Source organism: Xenopus laevis, chromosome 8L, assembly GCF_017654675.1.
Source record: "Xenopus laevis strain J_2021 chromosome 8L, Xenopus_laevis_v10.1, whole genome shotgun sequence".
NCBI lineage: Eukaryota > Metazoa > Chordata > Amphibia > Anura > Pipidae > Xenopus > Xenopus laevis.
Window position 1 is genome coordinate 99,304,160 of NC_054385.1, and position 18,896 is coordinate 99,323,055.

General features: G+C 40.5%; 1 protein-coding gene across 6 annotated transcripts in view; it reads left to right on the forward strand.

The window, feature by feature from the left end:
* Nucleotides 1-738: 738 nt before the first annotated feature.
* The window catches only part of slc8a3.L (solute carrier family 8 (sodium/calcium exchanger), member 3 L homeolog), a 172,101-nt gene continuing 153,943 nt past the window's right edge, over nt 739-18,896 (forward strand). For 3 of the 6 annotated variants that reach the window (XM_018231103.2, XM_018231105.2, XM_018231106.2), the window contains exon 1: nt 742-1,255. The gene's annotated coding sequence lies outside the window, so the exon portion shown is untranslated. Of the gene's footprint in view, nt 1,256-18,896 lie in introns of all 6 variants that reach the window. The other 3 variants (XM_018231102.2, XM_018231104.2, XM_018231108.2) reach the window with 2 other exon arrangements.

An 18,896-nucleotide genomic window follows, 5' to 3' on the forward strand; every position in this document is an offset into this window, starting at 1 on the left:
TTTTTAAAAAAAAATGCATTTTTGGTGACGCATAGTGCCTTGTGCGCATGCTGGCGGAAGGGATGCCGTGTGCGCATGACGTTAGCCTATGCGCAAGGGGGACAAGGGGATCGGAGGGGGGCCCAGGTCAGCAGTCCCGATGGGTCCAGGGCCCCCAGCCCAACCCTGCGTTCGAGAATTCGAACAATGGGATCTTTGCATCTATGGCCAGCTTTAGACTGCCAGACCAGGCAAGGGCAAATGGAAAATGGTATGGGGAAAATGTTTTATCATAAAGTTGGGTGACTGGCAGGGTGCCAAGCATTTGTGTTGGGGCTGACATTCTCCTTCCTGTCAGATGATGCCTTCATTAAAGTCAGGGGCCGCTTCTATGTCTCCAGTGGGCCCTGAAATGTAGATTAGAAGTCAGCCCTCACCCTTAGGGTATATTAGATGCAGGTGCAAGTCTGAGGTGGCCACTTCCACCTGTTCTGTAAACAAATTCGATGAACAGACAGCACCACACGTGAGATATGTTCTTAAAAGGCCTTTATTCCAAAAGGGCTTATTTCAAGACAGACAAACAGCAGCACTCTGTCTTGAAATAAGCTCCAGTGGGCCCTGCCCTGGTACACAGAGTAGCAAAGCTGAATGTGAGATTCGTGCTGTTTTGCAGTCCTTTCAGGAATAACCGCAGTGAGAATGAGGAATAAAATATTAATAGCAGCAGCTACCCTGCCCCTACGTTTACTCTTCCCGCCCAAACCCCCCACACACACGTTCCTTGTTTAACGCTCAGGAGCCGCCGCTAATTGCGTGTGTGAAAATGTAAAAGTTGTTCCAGTGTGATACTTTCCTCACATAATATGGAACGGCTGCTCGCTGCTCCCCCAGTGGAAGCTGCAGAACATGGCTGCTCTATGCTCTACACACACTTGGCCCGTGATGCCCGTGTAGTTAGCAGGGAGCGCGGCATGAGAGGAGGATGAAGAGAGGCAGACGGCCGCATGCGATTGGATGTGCAATGAGTCGCTGGGCGCCTGCTGCTACTGCTGCTGCTGCTGCTGCACTTCCCCGCTTCCCTGACAGCTGCAAAGGAGAGAAGGAGAATTTTTAGCAAGTAAGGCAATTTGGAGTGACATGCACAGGATCCCTCCCCCTGCACAGCCACTGATTAACCAGGACTTGCAATGGGCTCAGCGCAACAACCCTGACGATCTGGATTGGGGAACAGCACCGAATAGAGGATCTGCCGACAAAGGGAATTGCCCGAGGGGTAAGTAGATCCCTGTCACCGAGCTGCAGCCAGTGAGGCTCTGCGACTGCTGCCCGTTAGATCCCTCGCTCTGCTGCTGCTGCGCTATAATGGGCTGTCACGGGCGCTTCAGGGCGATACTTTCTTTTTTTTTACCGATTTAACCTGTTCCCTGCAGGAAGAAAACGCTCAGCTGGAGAGAGTTAATATGGGCTCCCCTCCATTATTAGTGGCGTTACTCATTTCATTAGCGTCAGCCATGGTGCTGGGTACAGGTGGGCAGCAGCAGCAGGAGCTCATTGGGTGCTTTAAATGTGGGTGAGGGTCAGGCAGGCACCCTGTAGCTGCTGGATCTTGTATTCTGCAACCTCACTTACGCATTAACTTTGTCATCACGAGCAAAGTAGAAGCCTAAAGCTGCTGCTGGAGACGAATGGGCTCCACTCCTGACTTCTAACTGCCTGTTAACTGTTACTGGACTGCCATGCTATGACAGATGCACTCAAGGCCAGAGTTAGGGGAGGCAGAGGGGCCCTTGCAATGCAGCAACCCAGGGCCCCCCTTTTTACACCAATCAGGGATAGTCAATCTGCAGCACTGTACTACAACTCCCATAACCCCCCTGTTTCCCAATGTTGAGGAGTTGCAGTCAAACACCTGGAGGTTGCAGTCTGTATACACACACACACACACACACACACACTATAAATAGCCAACAATTGTTACGCATTATAACATGTCATTTATAATCGTAGCTATGCTTTTCTCCCATGGGACACCTGGGATTCTGGAGGCCTCTCTGGAAAATATCTCGACACTATCCTCAAACTGGCCCTGGTTGCCTTGAGCTGCTGGAGGGCGTCATTTACATTGCAGAGCGTAGATGGAGTGAAAGCTCACTAGGCTTTGCAGCATAGAGGCAGTGTTATGGCTGATCTGTTGGAAAGGGACCTATAGGCACATGTTAAATGATGGACTTGGGGTATAGAAGGGTTATGACACCTTTTTAGTTGCTGAGCAACTATAAGATCTATCCCTGCATTTTTTGTAGTTTGTTGAATGGAATACAGAATTGAATGAACGTTACTGTGTAGAACTGACTAATAATTAAGTTAAATGTGGAATTCTCTGTAGAATATAAGCATGTCGATTTTTGGAGAGCTGTGTTTGTATCCCCTTATCCCAGTTTTTTGCTAGCGTGCAGGATCCATACACATAACATCTGCAGTAAGTCTGTTGCTCTGAACTCTGGAAATGTATATAGTCAATGTATTTGTCACATTGTCATTGTTGTGCCTAGGCCTGTGCCTGCATATCTATCTATCTTTCTTTCTTTCTTTCTTTCTTTCTTTCTTTCTTTCTTTCTTTCTTTCTTTCTTTCTTTCTTTCTTTCTTTCTTTCTTTCTTTCTTTCTTTCTTTCTTTCTTACCACAAGACGCAGGCAGTAAAGTGCATGTTTAGCATATGTGCAGCTGGAAGTGCACAGTAATATCTAATGGAAATTGTGCAAAACAGCCCATGGGACCTGCCATGGGGGAGGACAGGGCTTATTTCTTCTTTGGTTGGGAGTGAATCGACCAGTAGCCAGAGGGTTAGAATGGGAGCCCGTTCAATAGTGGTACTTCCCTGTCACTGGCAGAACAAGCAATGTACAGTATTTAGGCTCAAGAAACCAGAGCAATGGGCACTTTCCTAGAACATCTGTGTTGGGCCTTACAGTATAGTGCACTGAGTAAATATTATCTGCACTAGTAGGATAAAAAGCACAGTGGGGTCGATTTCTAACATAGGTACTAAATTGCACCAGTGTAGATACCAGTGGCAACCAAATCAGCAATTAGCTTTGATCAGACAAGTACAAGTTAGAAAACGAAAGCACAATTGATTGGTTGCTATGGGAAACTTCCCTTATGTTAGTAAATTATCCCAACAGTAGAAATAATACAGAGCAAATAGGTTAAAGGGCACCTGTTGGGCAAAAATATTATCCTCAACCAAAGGTGCGGGCAACAGTAGTAGTTTTTTTTAAAATTGTCCCCCGCCAGTGCTAGACCACCAGCACCGATTGGAAGTTCCCTGTATGAGTAGACATGTTAGAGGCACACGCATGAGCATAATGAGCGAATGATGCTCATGCTTTTGATGTCAGAAGCTCATTATGCACATTCGCTATGTACAATATGGCCGCTTGTACTGTGAGCCCTGGTGTCCTATTGCTGGCGGGGGGCAATTTAAAAAAAAAACAAAAAACTACTGTTACCCCCAACCGGAGTGCAAGCTCTATTAGCCTGCACCTTTGGTTCCCTTTAACCTATTTACTACTGGATTCTATATACAACATTATAGGGGGCAATTCCAATTTACCATTTTTGGAGTGCAAATGCAGCACTGTGAGAAATTGAATAAAAGAGTGAAAAAAAGAATCATTTTGGATTGTTTATATGACATTGTTGTATAGTCAGGTAGTCTAGTTTATAGGGTTTCCACGTTTTGGGGCTAATTTTACTGGCGTACAATGGTGAAGGTTTGTAAGGTGCCGTTTTTGGGGTGGGGGGTGTGATGCCATGGGGCGGGGATTAGCTATATATAGTGGGAGATGGGCTGCAGTGCTTAAAAGGACGGGTCCACTGTAGCATACAGGCTCTCAGACGTTAGGGATGGAAGGGGAATTACAAATTTACTGGCAGTTAATAGTAATTTTTTGGCAAAAAGTAACTGACCAGATTTGCTCATCACTACTGGTATATTATAGTAGAACAAAGATTTCATTGGTTGCAATGGGTAACTGCCCAATACTAATTTGCCTCTTTTGAGCCCAGTCGTATCTCTGTATATTCTCAGCATAACTCAGGTGGTGCATGACATAGTAATGCAGCATGGAATCCAGCTGACAGCCACTGGGATATTCCTTGACCCACATTGCCTTGAACATTAAAATCCTTAACATTTGCACAGTACCTGGCTGACATGTGGGTTGGTCTGTAAAATTATTAAAATATTCTGTATATTCTATATTGATTATACAGGAAGGCTGGGGCCTCCAGCTTGAAGGAAAAAAAAAAACTTAAAGCAACCCCCCCCCATAAAATAGTGCAAAATAAAGGAATTCTGGGAGTGATAGTTCAGCAATTTCTGGAAGCTTGAAGCCTGAACAGTTCCAGAATTAGTGTAACTAGTATGTCATTAAGAATATTAAGGGTTTTTTTTTTTTTGGATTAGGGGCCCTTGTGAGGTGGGTAGCCCAGGGAAATGGGTAGCCCAAGGAAATTACCCTTTCTGCCCTGCTCTAAATGCAGGCCTATGAGTGCCTTGAAGGGCTGGCAGGAATTAGGGGGGATTTGACAGAGGGAATCCTCGGTTTCTCAATCAATGCATGATTCATGTCAGACAGCTGCCATATCCCATCTTCTTGTTTACATAGGCTTTCAAATATAGCCTGTGTGCCATGCTCTTCCCTAAATAAGGCAACCGAAGGGGCTGCTTGGAAGGTGTGAGGTTACCTCACTGGGAATGGGAGGGGGCTGGGCTGCTCCGAGGTGCAAGTCAGGCCTGTTGTCTTGTGGCTAATGTGTTTAATGGCTTATTTTTATGTCAGCACCTTGAGGCTAGACTGGAACTGAAGTGCACTGTCATTATTTTAGAACTTTGTATTTAACCGGTTTGGTGCTGAATTGCACTGGAAATCTAGTAGCTAGTGCAATATCTAAGCACACAGTGTAATTACTACACTACACAGATGTTCCAGTAACTGCACTCATTAAGGATTGGTTTACAAAGCAGCAGTTTTTTTAGCTCGTATATTATCACCCTATTCCATTTTTCAGGTATCCCCAGTTTGAGAAGCAAGGATTGTATTTTGTCTCTGTAAATCTTGGGTACCATTACCTAAATAAGATCATGTACTGTTGTCTGCGCTTGTCTCCTTGCTACTGTGACTTGTAAGTGAGTTTATGGAAATACTGTTTTTATAGTACTGAGACTCTGGAGACTAGACTTGGGGGGGGGGGATTAAAAAAACTACAGTACTCCAGTTACTACAGAGCTGTAACCCACAGCAGCCAGTCAGCATTTAGCTCTGACTGATCAAATGCTGTATGGCTAAGGGTTGCCATACATGGGTTGCCATACATCATTGGAACTTTGCCTGATTTAGCCACCCATGTGCACAGTACATATGGACACAACAGAGGCTTATGCTGACCCAACATAAGGGAACTACTTCATCTAGATCAGTGCTGTCCAACTTCTCTGGTTCGAGGGATTGAATTTTTCTGGCCTATGTGGTGGAGGGCCAATAATGGAAGCCAGTGTTGACCACTCACCGGGTTTTAAACCACACCCATATTACCACAAGAACTTTTAAGACCATGTCCATTAATGGTGGTAGCACACCAAAAAAATAAATGGTAGGGTGCTACTGCAGGGATATCACTCACACTCATATGTGAAAAATTTAAGTCATATTAAAAACATACCCTAAATCCATATGCCTCCTCCTCCCCTCCCCTAAACACCTTAGGGACCCTTAACAACAAATTTCCAAATGCTAACGAACCCCCAGAACAATCCCTACCAGGCTCACGTCCCACAAGGTAGCATAGGGCAGGCAGAGTATGGTACACACAGGGAGCATAGGACAGACAGAGTATGGCACACACAGGTAGCATAGGGCAGGCAGAGTATGGCACACACATGGAGCATAGGGCAGGCAGAGTATGGCACACACAGGGAGCATAGGACAGGCAGAGTATGGCACACACAGGGAGCATAGGGCAGGCAGAGTATGGCACACACAGGTAGCATAGGGCAGGAAGAGTATGGCACACACAGGGAGCATAGGGCATACCTCCCAACATTTGAAAAAAATAGAAAGAGGGACAAAAACATTTGAAAATTGTTTGGACCACGACCATTTTATGGTCACACCCCCTAAATACCACATCCTTTTTACAAAATTTGGCAGGATATGGAAAGTATGAACACATTTCTGGGGGTTTCATGGTTCATGTGTTATTACAGTTTTGCTAATGAATGAGAATTGCCCTAAAGTCACAGTTTCCACAAGACACCTGCTTATCTTAAATAGTTACAATTGTTTCTTTGCTTATCTTAAATTGATACAAATGTATCTAAGTGCACCTGTTATTCTGGGCTGTCTGCCAAAAGACTCAGTTTTAGAAACTTTCTATCGTTTTCTGGCAGTTCACTGCAGGCGATCAAAGAAAAAAATTGGGACATATCCGTGACAATCTGGGACTGCGGGTTGAGCTGTCAAAATTTGGACTGTCCCGTGAAAATGGAACAGTTGGGAGGTATGGCCTAGGGCAAGTAGAGTATGGCACACACAGGCAGAGTAGGTCAAACAGAGTATGGCACACACAAGGAGCATAAGGCAGGCAGAGTATGGCACACACATAAGGCAGGCAGAGTATGGCACATACATAGGGCAGGCAGAGTTTATTAGGAGACAGGGAAACCTATCAGGACCACTCTAAGATGAACAGTTCATACTGTGCTACATACAGTCACACAATGCTGGTGCCTCACCAGCAGTTTGTATGAGGTATGAACAGGTGAACAATGTGGACACATTTAGTCTGGGTCTGAGGTGTTAATAATACAGGAGTTTACTGTGTGAATTTGAGGTTCAAACAATCCAGGGGCCAGTTAATCTCAGTACTGATACCTTTTAAACCTTACACAAGGTAAGCAGTAATAGCAGGCAGACTTTTATGTGTGTGTGGGGGGGCACACAAGAGGGGGCCGCCACTTGGACAGTACTGATCTAAATATTGGTTGGGGATACATGCACAATCCATTAAGTGGCTGACTCAGTATGAAGTGACCAAGTCATCAGAGTCAGTCCATATTGTGACTAGCTTTTTCAACATGATTTCATCGAATAGGGCTTTTGTTGAACTTTCTGCCTATTGTTTTATTAGAAAATAATTAGTGGCATATGGACACAACACTTTGTGTGCCTAAACGTGTGCCAAAAACAGACAGATATATTTTTACATGAGTTCTAGTGTTGTCTACAAATTTAGAATCCATATCTGTAACTAGCGCATATGTTATTCTTTATGTAAGAGAGCGTTGTGCTTATAACATGAGTGGTGGGTTAGTTTGTCCATAAAATAAAGCAACACCATTTCATTGCTTGGAAAATCCGGTAGTTCAGGATCACTGACCTTGGTGGGACAAGTACAGGAAGATTTTACTGTACAGTCTATCATTTTATATAGCCTCTGTTCTATAAAGTTTTGGCTACTTCCGCACAAGTAACTGTCAGGCCCGGGTTTTTATTAGCATTTTCATTGGCCCTATTTCACTTTGTCATAATAAAAAAAATACTTTTCTGTTTATGTAGGCTATAACAAATAAAACAAATTTGTGACAGTATATATAAGAAGTGTGCCCTAAAATCATAGCTGTGACATTTGTGGTTCACCACATATGGTTCAGCTCAGAATCCCAGCATCCCTGGTGAGGCAGGTAACTAGATTTTTAGTTTGCAGTCTTATTGGTGCACCATCTCCACGTACCCAGTTAGTGTTATAATATCAGCTCTTGAAAGGAATAGAACGCAAAAATAATGTTATAGGTGCATGTATAATTTACTGTTGGCTTTGACTCAAAAGGAGTGATTTTATAAATTATTTACAAGATTCATCTTTTTTTTAAGAAACCACACATCATGAATGACCATCAAGCACTGCCGGAAACTTTCTGTGTAAATGGTAAAAGAAAACAGATATCCTGTTTATGGATATTTATTGGCTTCCCTCAGTCAGGACTCCGGGGCTTCCACGTAAGGCATGCCAGAAACATGTCAGTACAAGTAATTGCTTGAGCTATTGTACTTGTGCCATTGGCAAACAGTAGCCTACCTCTTTGATATGATGCAAAAAGCAGAGTATTCAGGGGCAGGATACAGTGCATCACCGGGAAATGTTGAGTTACATTACAGAAATATGGTAGATTTCCAGGTTGTATTATAGTATAAGTTAAAACAGCATATTTGTGATTTTGCTTCTTGGAATCTCATGAATGTAGATGTGAAAACCTTGGTCATGGCTTAGACCATTTTCTCTGGCAGGCACTCCAAAGTAACACCCTAATTCCAATTCTTATTCTCTAATAAACCTGTATTTAGCTTAGTAAAAGCCAAATTTGATGTGCCCTTTCCAATTTCCACCATCCCCAGGGGTATAACTTTAGTGGTGGCCCCTACGTGACCAAAATCACATGCAGTCCCCCATTGGTCTGCTCAGAATCACAGGTCACCCCTGGTTTCACATGCCCCCTGCCAGGCTCCCTGTAGTATTGTGCCATGGGGGGGGGAGCCTTAACATTGTCTACATCTGTTATTAGAGTGGACCCTCAATGTCAGGTACTCTGATGAGCCCAGGTGGTCCAGTCCAAAAGTTGGTGCCAAAACCAACTGGGAGCCATAAAACTGGTGCGACTGCTGGTTGTCATCAGCCCAAAGAGCCACACACAGTAGTTTCAGCTTCTTTCTCATGGCATTTAAAGGAAAACTATACCCCCAAAATGAACACTTAAGCAACAGATAGTACATATCATATTAAGTGGCATATTAAAGAATCATACCAAACTGGAATATATATTTAAGTAAATATTGCCCTTTTACATCTATTGCCTTGAGCCACCATTTCGTGATGGTCTCTGTGCTGCCTCAGAGATCACCTGACCAGAAATACTACAGCTCTAACTGTAACAGGAAGAAGTGTGGAAGCAAAAGACACAACTCTGTCTGTTAATTGGCTCATGTGACCTAACATGTATGGTTTGTTGGTATGTTTGTGAGTACAGTGAATCCTACGATCCCTTATTTTTTAAAATGGCAATTTTCTATTTATGATTACCCAATGGCACATACTACTAGAAAAGTATATTATTATGAAAATCGATTATTTACATGAAGCAGGATTTTACATATGAGCTGTTTTATGCTATATCTTTTTATAGAGACCTACATTGTTTGGGGGGTATAGTTTTCCTTTAAACTTAATGAGAAAGTAATTTCTCCCAATCAAACCAATCCTGTAACTGCAGATTTATGCACTAGCTCATTATTTTTGCTTCAGCAAAATGAGTTCATTTAAAAAGCACATCACTGTCATGGTCGTACTGCACTTTTTTTGTGACTGATGACAAAACAACCAATTAGACATGGTATCATGGTGCCTTTTTCCCAAGGACAGTTTCAGCCAGTGTTGAAGAGTGATTGGCAGAATATAATTCTACCAGGCTAAATAATGAACCTGGAACCTTGAGCTTAGACCTAATTTTGTGCACTTTTCATGAGCCTTGCTTTTCCTTTTTTTTCTTTTTAACTGTACTTCTTTGTTTCAGTGTGACAATGCCTGTGTCAGTTCTTTAAATGAAAGGACCCTTAGTAAATCATTATAGATGCACACACATTCACTCTGGCCTGGACATCTGGCCTGACTTCTTCCATGTCACTGGTCTCACCCCATAGGGCACATCATGCCACCACATGGGACCTCTGTAATTGGACAGGCCTTTGCCATGTGGTAAAAGAATTCCACATCAAATATATCTTCTTATATGGGGCACTAGAGACCTTTATAAACTGGTGATTTTGATCTTAGTACAGCATTAAAGCACATAACAAGACCGAATATTTAAGGGCAATAGTGGCATCTTGCAGGATGGACTAATATTTCTTTAAACACAACCTGCATTTCCTAACACCCTGCATAAAGAGTGGATAGAGTCCATCTCTCACTTCCCAGAGAAATATAGTAGATGCTATTACAATACTAGATTATCATTGGGCTTTCTTAAAGTTTTTAACATATTTTCTGCAGGGATTTTACACTGCCTAAAAGCCTTTAACAAAATTGTTCTACTCACTTTGTATGCATTAACTACTTGTATCTAAATCAGATCTGTCCAACCGGAGGTCTGTGAACCAATTGTTTCAGTGGTGTAACCAGCACTGATTAGGCCGAGTGGAGGATGTGCACCCAGGTACCACCATTGGGTCCCCTGCCTTTCAGAAGTGTGCCCTATCTTCTTCAGACAAGTGTGCATATGCTGTTTTCACCAAGATGAGATCTCTGGTGGGTTCCAAGGCATTTAGTTCAAGGTATGCAGGATCTGGAAGCCTTATAGGCCCTTGCCGAAAAAGATCCTGTCTACAAATATTCATAACCTTATAATCTTGCAAGAAAAGGTTATACTAAGGGATGTCCAAATGCCATCTTGCCATAGGGAAAAGAGTATTAACAATCCCCTAGACATACAGAGAACCAGCAAGAGGGGGGATACATGTATAGACAGATTGTGCAGCTCATACATAAACAGCATACATCATTTCAGATGTGAAATTCTTCAGACATTAATAAAGATATCTGGGAATGTTCCAAAATACCCTTCCACTTTAGTGTTGTTGTATAAGCAGATTAGTCAGAAAGCCTGTGATCTTTTGCTTTTTCCAAAGGACCAATCCTTGTGCTTCCTCTTGTGCAATACTCAATATTTGGTGTGTTGGCTTTGTGGGAAGTATTGTTTGTGGCCTTGATGTCTGCCTGTAGCCTTTGATCTTTACAATACAAGGTTCAAGTATTGTATTCCAGTGCAGCTTTGCAAAGTCTTCTCCATACCTCCCAACTGTCCCATTTTTCACAGAACAGTCACGATTTTGACAGCTTAGCCCGGGTTCTTGCTGAAATGTCCCAAGTTTCTCTTTGATCTCCTGCAGTGGCATCAGAAAAAGATACAAAGTTTCTGAAATGTAATCAAATAAGAGGCGAGAATACTCAGCACCTGCACTTAGATACATTTGTAACTATTTAAGATAAGCAAAGATACAATTGTAACAATATAAAATAAGCAGGTCTTTTGGGAGAACTGTGACTTGCAACTTAAAGGGCAATTCACCTTAATTAGCAAAACTATAATAACACATATAACCTGACCCTAAAACCCCCAGAAATATGTTTTAGACTTTCCATAACCGGCCAAATTTTGAAAATGGATGTGGTATTTAGGGGGTGTGGCCATAAAATGGGCATGGTCAAAAAGTTTTAGCTGCAGGTCTTTTTGTCCCTCTTTCTATTTTTCAAATGTTGGGAGGTATGCTTTGCTTTGAGTCATATTTGTGTCAAATGTACTGGGCATTTGAGTATTCAGGCAAATCATTGGGTTGAATTGAGAGTTTCAAACATAAAATGATTTTTTTAGTAGTAAAAAAAAACCTGGAAACACTTTTGGCCAATGAACTGTAGCTTCTGAAGCAAAAACCAAATGCTTAAAATTAAGGGGCACATTTACTATGGGTCGAATATCGAGGCTTAATTAACCCTCGATATTCGACCATCAAAGTTAAATCCTTTGACTTCGAATATCGAAGGATTTACTGCAATTCGTTCGAAGGAAAAATCGTTTGTTTCGAAGGATTTTAATTCATCGATGAAACGATTTTCCTTCTATCACAAATTGCTAGGAAAGCCTATGGGGACCTTCCCCATAGGCTAACATTGGTGCTTGGTAGGTTTTAGGTGGCGAAGTAGGTGGTCGAAGTTTTTTTTAAAGAGACAGTACTTCGACTATCGAATGGTCGACTAGTCATACAAATTTTAGTTCGAATCGTTCCATTCGAAGTCGTGGTCGATGTAGCCAATGCGAAGTATTTTTCATTCTAATCCTTCACTCGAGCTAAGTAAATGTGCCCCTTAATGTTAACTGCTATTGCTTCTCCAGTATGTACGGCCTGTGTGCTTATTCTACAAATTCATATGTGCCTAGAGGTTGATTTGTACTGTTACTGTGCATGGGACATAGATCTACCATGTACTAGTGTTTGAGATCTGCATGGTTCTATAATTGCCTCATTCTGTTGCATTTGACATTCTGTCTAATATGTTTTTTTTTTCAGTGATAAATGCCATGCATTATTTTCTTGTTCCCACACTTCACAGCATCCTGCCTCTAAAACACAGCCCCCCTACAGTATAAATTGGCTTGTTATGGCTACTTATACTGTACTTCCTGTATTTTATTGTCCAAACTATTTTCTCAAGACTGATTGTGGCATTATCCCACCTAAGATGGCTAGTAATGCCTTTTTATAAGTGACTGGTAAGTGGTCACTTAAATACTGTATTCCGTTCTGGAGACCATCTCTTAAATTATAGGCTGTACAAATAGCATCCACAGAAATAGCACATTCCACATGATTGTAGACCAATAGAATTGGAGACAGTTTAAAGAGGAGAAGGGGTGGGGGAAATTTCAGTTTTTTAAATCAGTTGCATCCAAGTCGTTAACAAAGAGCAATGTTTTGCCAAAACATTCCGAACATGAGAAGCAAGTGAGGCAAGGATCTCAAAACACCTACCTGTTTCTTTGTTTACAAGGTAGTTTTGACCCTTTTACTCTTTGGAATGTTAATAGCACTGTTTGTATAGGTAGAGGGTTGACAGCAATGAAGTGGTGGGCTATTAAGTGGGTTTTTCATTGAAGTTCTCATATAAAATGAACGTGTCCTCACTTTACCAGGTGGGGCTTCTGCATGTATTTTTATTTTCACATCTGTGCATAATATCCGGAGGCAAATTGTCATTAATACTTTTACTTGGATTTTGTATGGATATAAGGATACATTGTCTGTGATCATTTTATGAGACAATATAATTTATGGAGCTTCTTAAGCTGATTTAAGTGATGAGGGGCTGCCGCTTTCCAAGCTGTTTCTTCAGTAAATAGTTTATAAACCTGATTTTCAGTCAGAACTATGATGAAAATGTAAATTGAATATGAGCTTCATCTCTGAAAAAAGAAAGTTTCTAAATATAATAAATTCAAAATTCTGTACTTTTTTTGCAATAATCAAACACAATTTTCCATGCTGAAGTTGAGTCAGATTTGACAGCTTGGTCTAATATGTCTTTGGGGGGCTGTTCTATCTTTGTCTAGAAGAGGTATAAGAACTTACTTTATCAAAATAACTGACTGACTGAAATCCTGCCTCTCTACATGCAGGATTTGTGCTGAAACTAATTATTTTGTTAGTTTTTGTTTGTGCTGGAGAATGCTGTTATGTGAGTGAGCTCATATTTTTTAGGCAAGAGGACCCCCTCCCAAATATAACAAACTAATAATATATTGCTATATAATAATATATTAATATATAATAATATATATTAGACCTAACTGTCAATCAAAATCTGATCTGATTCAGCGTGAAGAGTGAGTGAGCTCTAACACATTTTATAGGCAAAGGGACCCCTTCCCAAAAGATGTATTAGACATAACTGTCAATTAAAATCTGATTCCAACTTCAGCATGAAGACAGAATGAAAAGAGACAAATACTGAGAGGGGGATAGTGAAGAGTTAATTTAATTATTTCAGAAACCTAACTCAATCAAAATCTGACGTCAGCATGAAGACAGAATAAAGAAATACAGATACAGATGGGATAGCGAAGAGTTAATTTAATTATTTAAAAAACTGGGCATAATTGTTAAATTGTTATATTTGGAAAGTTTAATTTTTGCATGAGATATTAAGTTTGTATTTTTGATGTGTTTCCCCTTTAAGGGGCATCGTTTATAAGTTTAGGACCCCACTGTTTTAATCATATGATTAAGCTCTGCAGTTTATATGGAGAAGACCCAGCTGCTGCTGGAGGGCTGGTAAGAACAAAACATGCTTACTTTAAATAGATTTTTGAGAAAGAGACCATTCTGCCAAAAAGATGTGGGGTTTTTGAACAACACTGGAAAATTGTTTACCTCTTGATAAGTGTCAACACCACCCATTGAGAAGAGGCATTGTTCAAAAAGAAGGAAACGTCAAAATCTTTAAAGATATAATTGTTTATAGGTACTGCTCATTTTCCATATATATTTCCTTAGACAGTAAAAAAAAAAAGAGGCAACAGCATGTTGTTATGCGCTTTTTAACATGCAGATGAACAGGCTTTAATGATGCGTTATGGCTCAGCATGGTGCAACATGTTACACACAAACAGCCTTCTCTGCAATGGGGAAAAAAAAGATGTGTCACATGCCAAGTGCACACAATTAAATCTACTCCCTGTAGGAGTTTTATATTGTTCGATTCTTTATTGGTAAGGTTGATCATAGTGCAGTAGTCAAAAATACAGACAACAGCCCCAGTCGTCTTAATCAGATGCTGTTGCTATTGTAATATTCTGGGAAAAATATTGCCTTTCATTATGGCAGCTGTCACTTGTGTGTGTGTGTGTATATATATATATATATATATATATATATATATATATATATATATATATATATATATATATATATATATATATATATATATATATATATATATATATATATATATATATATATATAATTTATTTATATAATATAAATATGCAAGTAATGCAGTGCTTTATATTAACCAACCAGGGGCTAAAATAACTTGACAAACAAGGGTTAGAGCAGGAATCCCCAACCTTTAGAACTTGTGAGCAACATTCAGAAGTAAAAGAAATTGGGGAGCAACTCTAGCATTAAAAATGTTCCTGGGTGCCAAATAAGGGCTGTGATTGGCCATTTAGTAGCCCCTTTGTGGATTGTCAACCTACATTGAGGCTCTGTTTGGCAGTGCACCTGGTTTTTATGCCCCAAACACTTGCCTCCAAGCCAGGAATTCAAAAATAAGCACCTGCTTTGAGACCACTGGGAGCAACATCCAAGGGGTTGGAGAGCAACATGTTGCTCACGAGCTGCTGGTTGGGGATCACTGGGTTAGAGTATAAAAATAGGATCAGAGCCCACAAGAGATTACAGCTTACATCTAAAGAGTGAGTGAACCGTGGAAACATAATGATATTGAAAACTGCTGTTCTTCTCAGGGAATTTTTTTTGCAGCAAAATTTGTGGTTGTAGTAGCTGCAAACTTTTCCACAAATCCACGCTAGAATTCCAAAAACTCTCCATTCATTTCTAAGGAGTTTTTTAAAATAGTATGTATCAATGGGTGAAAGTGAAAGTTCATCCTTTGACAAATATGCCTTTCACAATCCCATAGAAATGAATGGAGAGTGGCAGAATTTCTCTCTAGCCAGACTTGTGTCAATCTCTAGCTTCACTTTTTGATAAATATACCCCATAGTGGGAAAGAGGTCCCTGCCCCATAGAGCTTACAGTGCAAGTGGATGGGAGGCTAACATACAGGCACAAATTGGATATGCAAAAATGCACAGGGTAAGGCATAGTCAGTAGGCTCAGGACTGGGCTAATGTTTTAGTGATCCAAAAGTTATATTTATCAAAAAGTAAAGTTAGTGATCACCACAGTCCCCTAGTGTGAAATACAGCCTCTCTCCATTCATTTCTATTGGATGTTTAAAGGCTTATTTATCACTTTCACACTTTGATAAATACGCCTTTTAAAAATTCCATAGAAATAAATGGATAGAGGCGGTATTCCACTCTAACGGACTGTGGCGATCTCTAACTTCACTCTTTGATAAATATACCTCTTAACCATTCAGATCAAATAAAGTACAAAAGAACAGATCAGCCGATGTTCTGCCCCTGACAGCAATCGTACGAAAGTTATGTCCAACCAAAGCTAGTCGACAGAAATCTTTTAACCTGTCCGATCTACCAAACAACTGATCCCCGCCAGACGAAAAATGTCGGGACTCTCCACACACGGTCCGAAAATTGTACGAATCGAGGATTCGTACGATCAGATCTTTGCGTCTATGGCCAGCTTTAGTTTTTTATTGAAGTGATTAAGAGAGGATTCCTTCTGGAGGAATTCAGGGGTGGAATTCCAGCGGTAAGGAGCAGCAATATAGAAGGGTTGGAGACCAGAGGTGGCAGTAGATGGTGTGAAGAGAAGGTGGTACAGTGAGACAAGAGAAGAAATGTAGTGAGGAGCACAAGAGTGAAGGGATTTAAATGTTAGAAGAAGGGTTTCATATGCTATCCTTTGCTTAACAGGCAGCCTGGCTAAGGATTTTAGTTGGGGTTGAACAGGTTCCCTTTTAGGAAAGAGCAGAAGGATCCTGGTAACAGAGTGAGTGTTAGTATTTTTTAGGATTTGCATAGGGGAGCAGCTGATATGGATAAGTGGATGAGTCTGGAGATATATTTGAAGTCCTACCAGGGGCAAGTTGCAGTAGTAAAGGTGTAAAATAATACAAGACTAATTTATACTGTGTAGATAGGGAGTATGTAGATAAGGAAGGTCCGGTTTTCCCTCCTACATTACTGTCTGTTTAAAGGAAAAACATTATAATATGTAATTATTAAAATGAAGTATTTTCCCCTTGAAGCCCCATTGTTTACAAGTTTATGAGCAGAACCAATCACCAGATGTTAAGGTGCTAACTGTGTTCCGAGCTGTAAGTTGAATATGGCTACCACTGCTGACTTTTGTTCATCTCCTTTAACCGTGGTGCCACAAATGGAATACAGAAATATATGATCATCTGATCGGAATGACCGGGCTGGAACTGGTCTTTACAAAATCAGCAAGGACAGGTGCTGGGCGTTGTCTGGTCTTACCATTAGAGAATATTTTGTGCCACCTGGAATTTGCATGTCATTTTGCAAGGGAATGATTTGGTACCTCTTGCCCCACAGGTAGCAAGTTTTACTCTCTTTGGTAAATTCCACCCCCCCAAAAAAAAAATCAGTGATAGACAATTGATGCAGGTCTAGGGTTACACTTCAGTCTTGAGGACAAACCAAAAAAAAAATCTCAAAAACAATGCATTTTGTGTGGCTCAGTATGAACTGGAAAAGGTATCCTACTCTAGGGGATGCTGTGTACCCTACCGTCAAGCAGCAACTCATCTGATTTATCACGTTTGTCTTTGAGATGTGGATGCCAACACCTGCTGATGTGACATGTATTGTAATGAGGCTGTCTCCTGTCTGAGAATACTGTTTGCTATGTTAAAGTAGCTTTCACCATTCATCTTTTGATATTGGCTTCTCTGCTAAGCTACGTTTGTGTTTTTAATTCATTTTCTAATTAAAAAAAACATTCCCTAAAGAGCCTGAATACGTCTGAACACCATTAGAAGTAGAACAAAAGTATGATTAGGTCAATAAAGGGCCAATATACCTTTCTGTTTTGTTGCAAAATTGTGCATGATACAAGGGATAATGAGATTGGCGACAATGAATACCTATGACACTAGTTTTATGGTAAATTTGTATACAGCACAGGATGTTGCTCCTGCTCCCTTCTGGCTTCTTGTTAATAACAATGAATGCTTAGGCTTGACTGCTTTAGCCTGTGAGGAGTTGAGCAGATAAATTTAAGGGTGGGAGATGTAAATCTGCAGACATGAAACATGTTGCCTTTCCATAGTCTGAGAGATGCACTGTATGCAGTGAGAGGACTCTCTCCAATTCCTGTGCTACTGGGTAAAGGTACCATTTCAAATGAGAGAAACCTGGTACACATCAGTGAATAGCTTTCCTAAAATAACATGGTGACTGGAACACATCTATTCACACAGGATATTTCTTAAACAAATGTCAGAATGCTCCTGTCTGTCTCTGATTCTGGGCTGCCATCAAAGTGGTATAGTTAGCTCAGTTATAATGGTTCCTGTCATTGTAACTGTTGTATCGTCTCATACAGCCCAAAGATCCAACTAGGCTTTTGATGGTGACCAGTTTAGAATAATAAGCATACACATTTTAGAGGATATGGTGGGTCAAAGGGCGGACAAGTATTTTTCAGGAATTGCATGTGTGCTACATGTGCATCCTTTTAGCCTGTCTATAACCAAAACATGATTAATAGGAGTCCTACAATTACTGCACTGATTATAGGAAATCTTCTGTGTGTATATATGCTTTTTATTAGCCGGTTTCTTTATTCCACAGAGATTTGGTTCATTTTTTTCCCCCCAGATTCTATAAAATACAAAAAAGCAGACTAGTGCAGATCCCATGCGTATAATGTAAATTATTTTTGTGTTTAGTAAAAACATTATGTCAGCCTTTATAAATAAACTCCTTTCTCAGTATGCATTGATTATTCTGCACATTACCATGCACTGGTTTTTTCCTGTTTTTACATTACTTCTTTATGTATTTACCGCTAGTGTTCCCTGACTTCAAATGGAAACTCCAGATAACCTAAGCAAACTGTGGGTGGCATAATTTGGCTCATACCCTTTCCCATAAAGCGCCATGATATCATCTTACCATCTTCCTCACATCAACACCCAATGATAACACAGAGCATTGGACATCCATGTCCCTGTATCCCAAATGTTCAAGGTTGTGACTGCACATATATGCACACAACCCTTCATGCAATATAGAATTTGTAGTATACTTAGATTAATATTAATTGTTGTACAAAGTGTGACAGGAACAACAGACACATTTATTTTCCCCTCTTTGGTGGAATACAATGTACTGTTTTAAAGCCTTCTTCTAAAATATAAATTAGATGAAGGGACATGTGAACATAAAAGCATGTCTGCATGAAAATACATCTTCTTCACAATGAACAGTACAGCCAGTACTGGGCTTTATTACAAGAATAACTCATTAACAAATTATTAATACCTTTATTGTCTGCCATGTGGTAAATGCATGTGCATAACTGCAGCGGTTTATCCAACATGCAGTGTTTAATGTGTCTTTA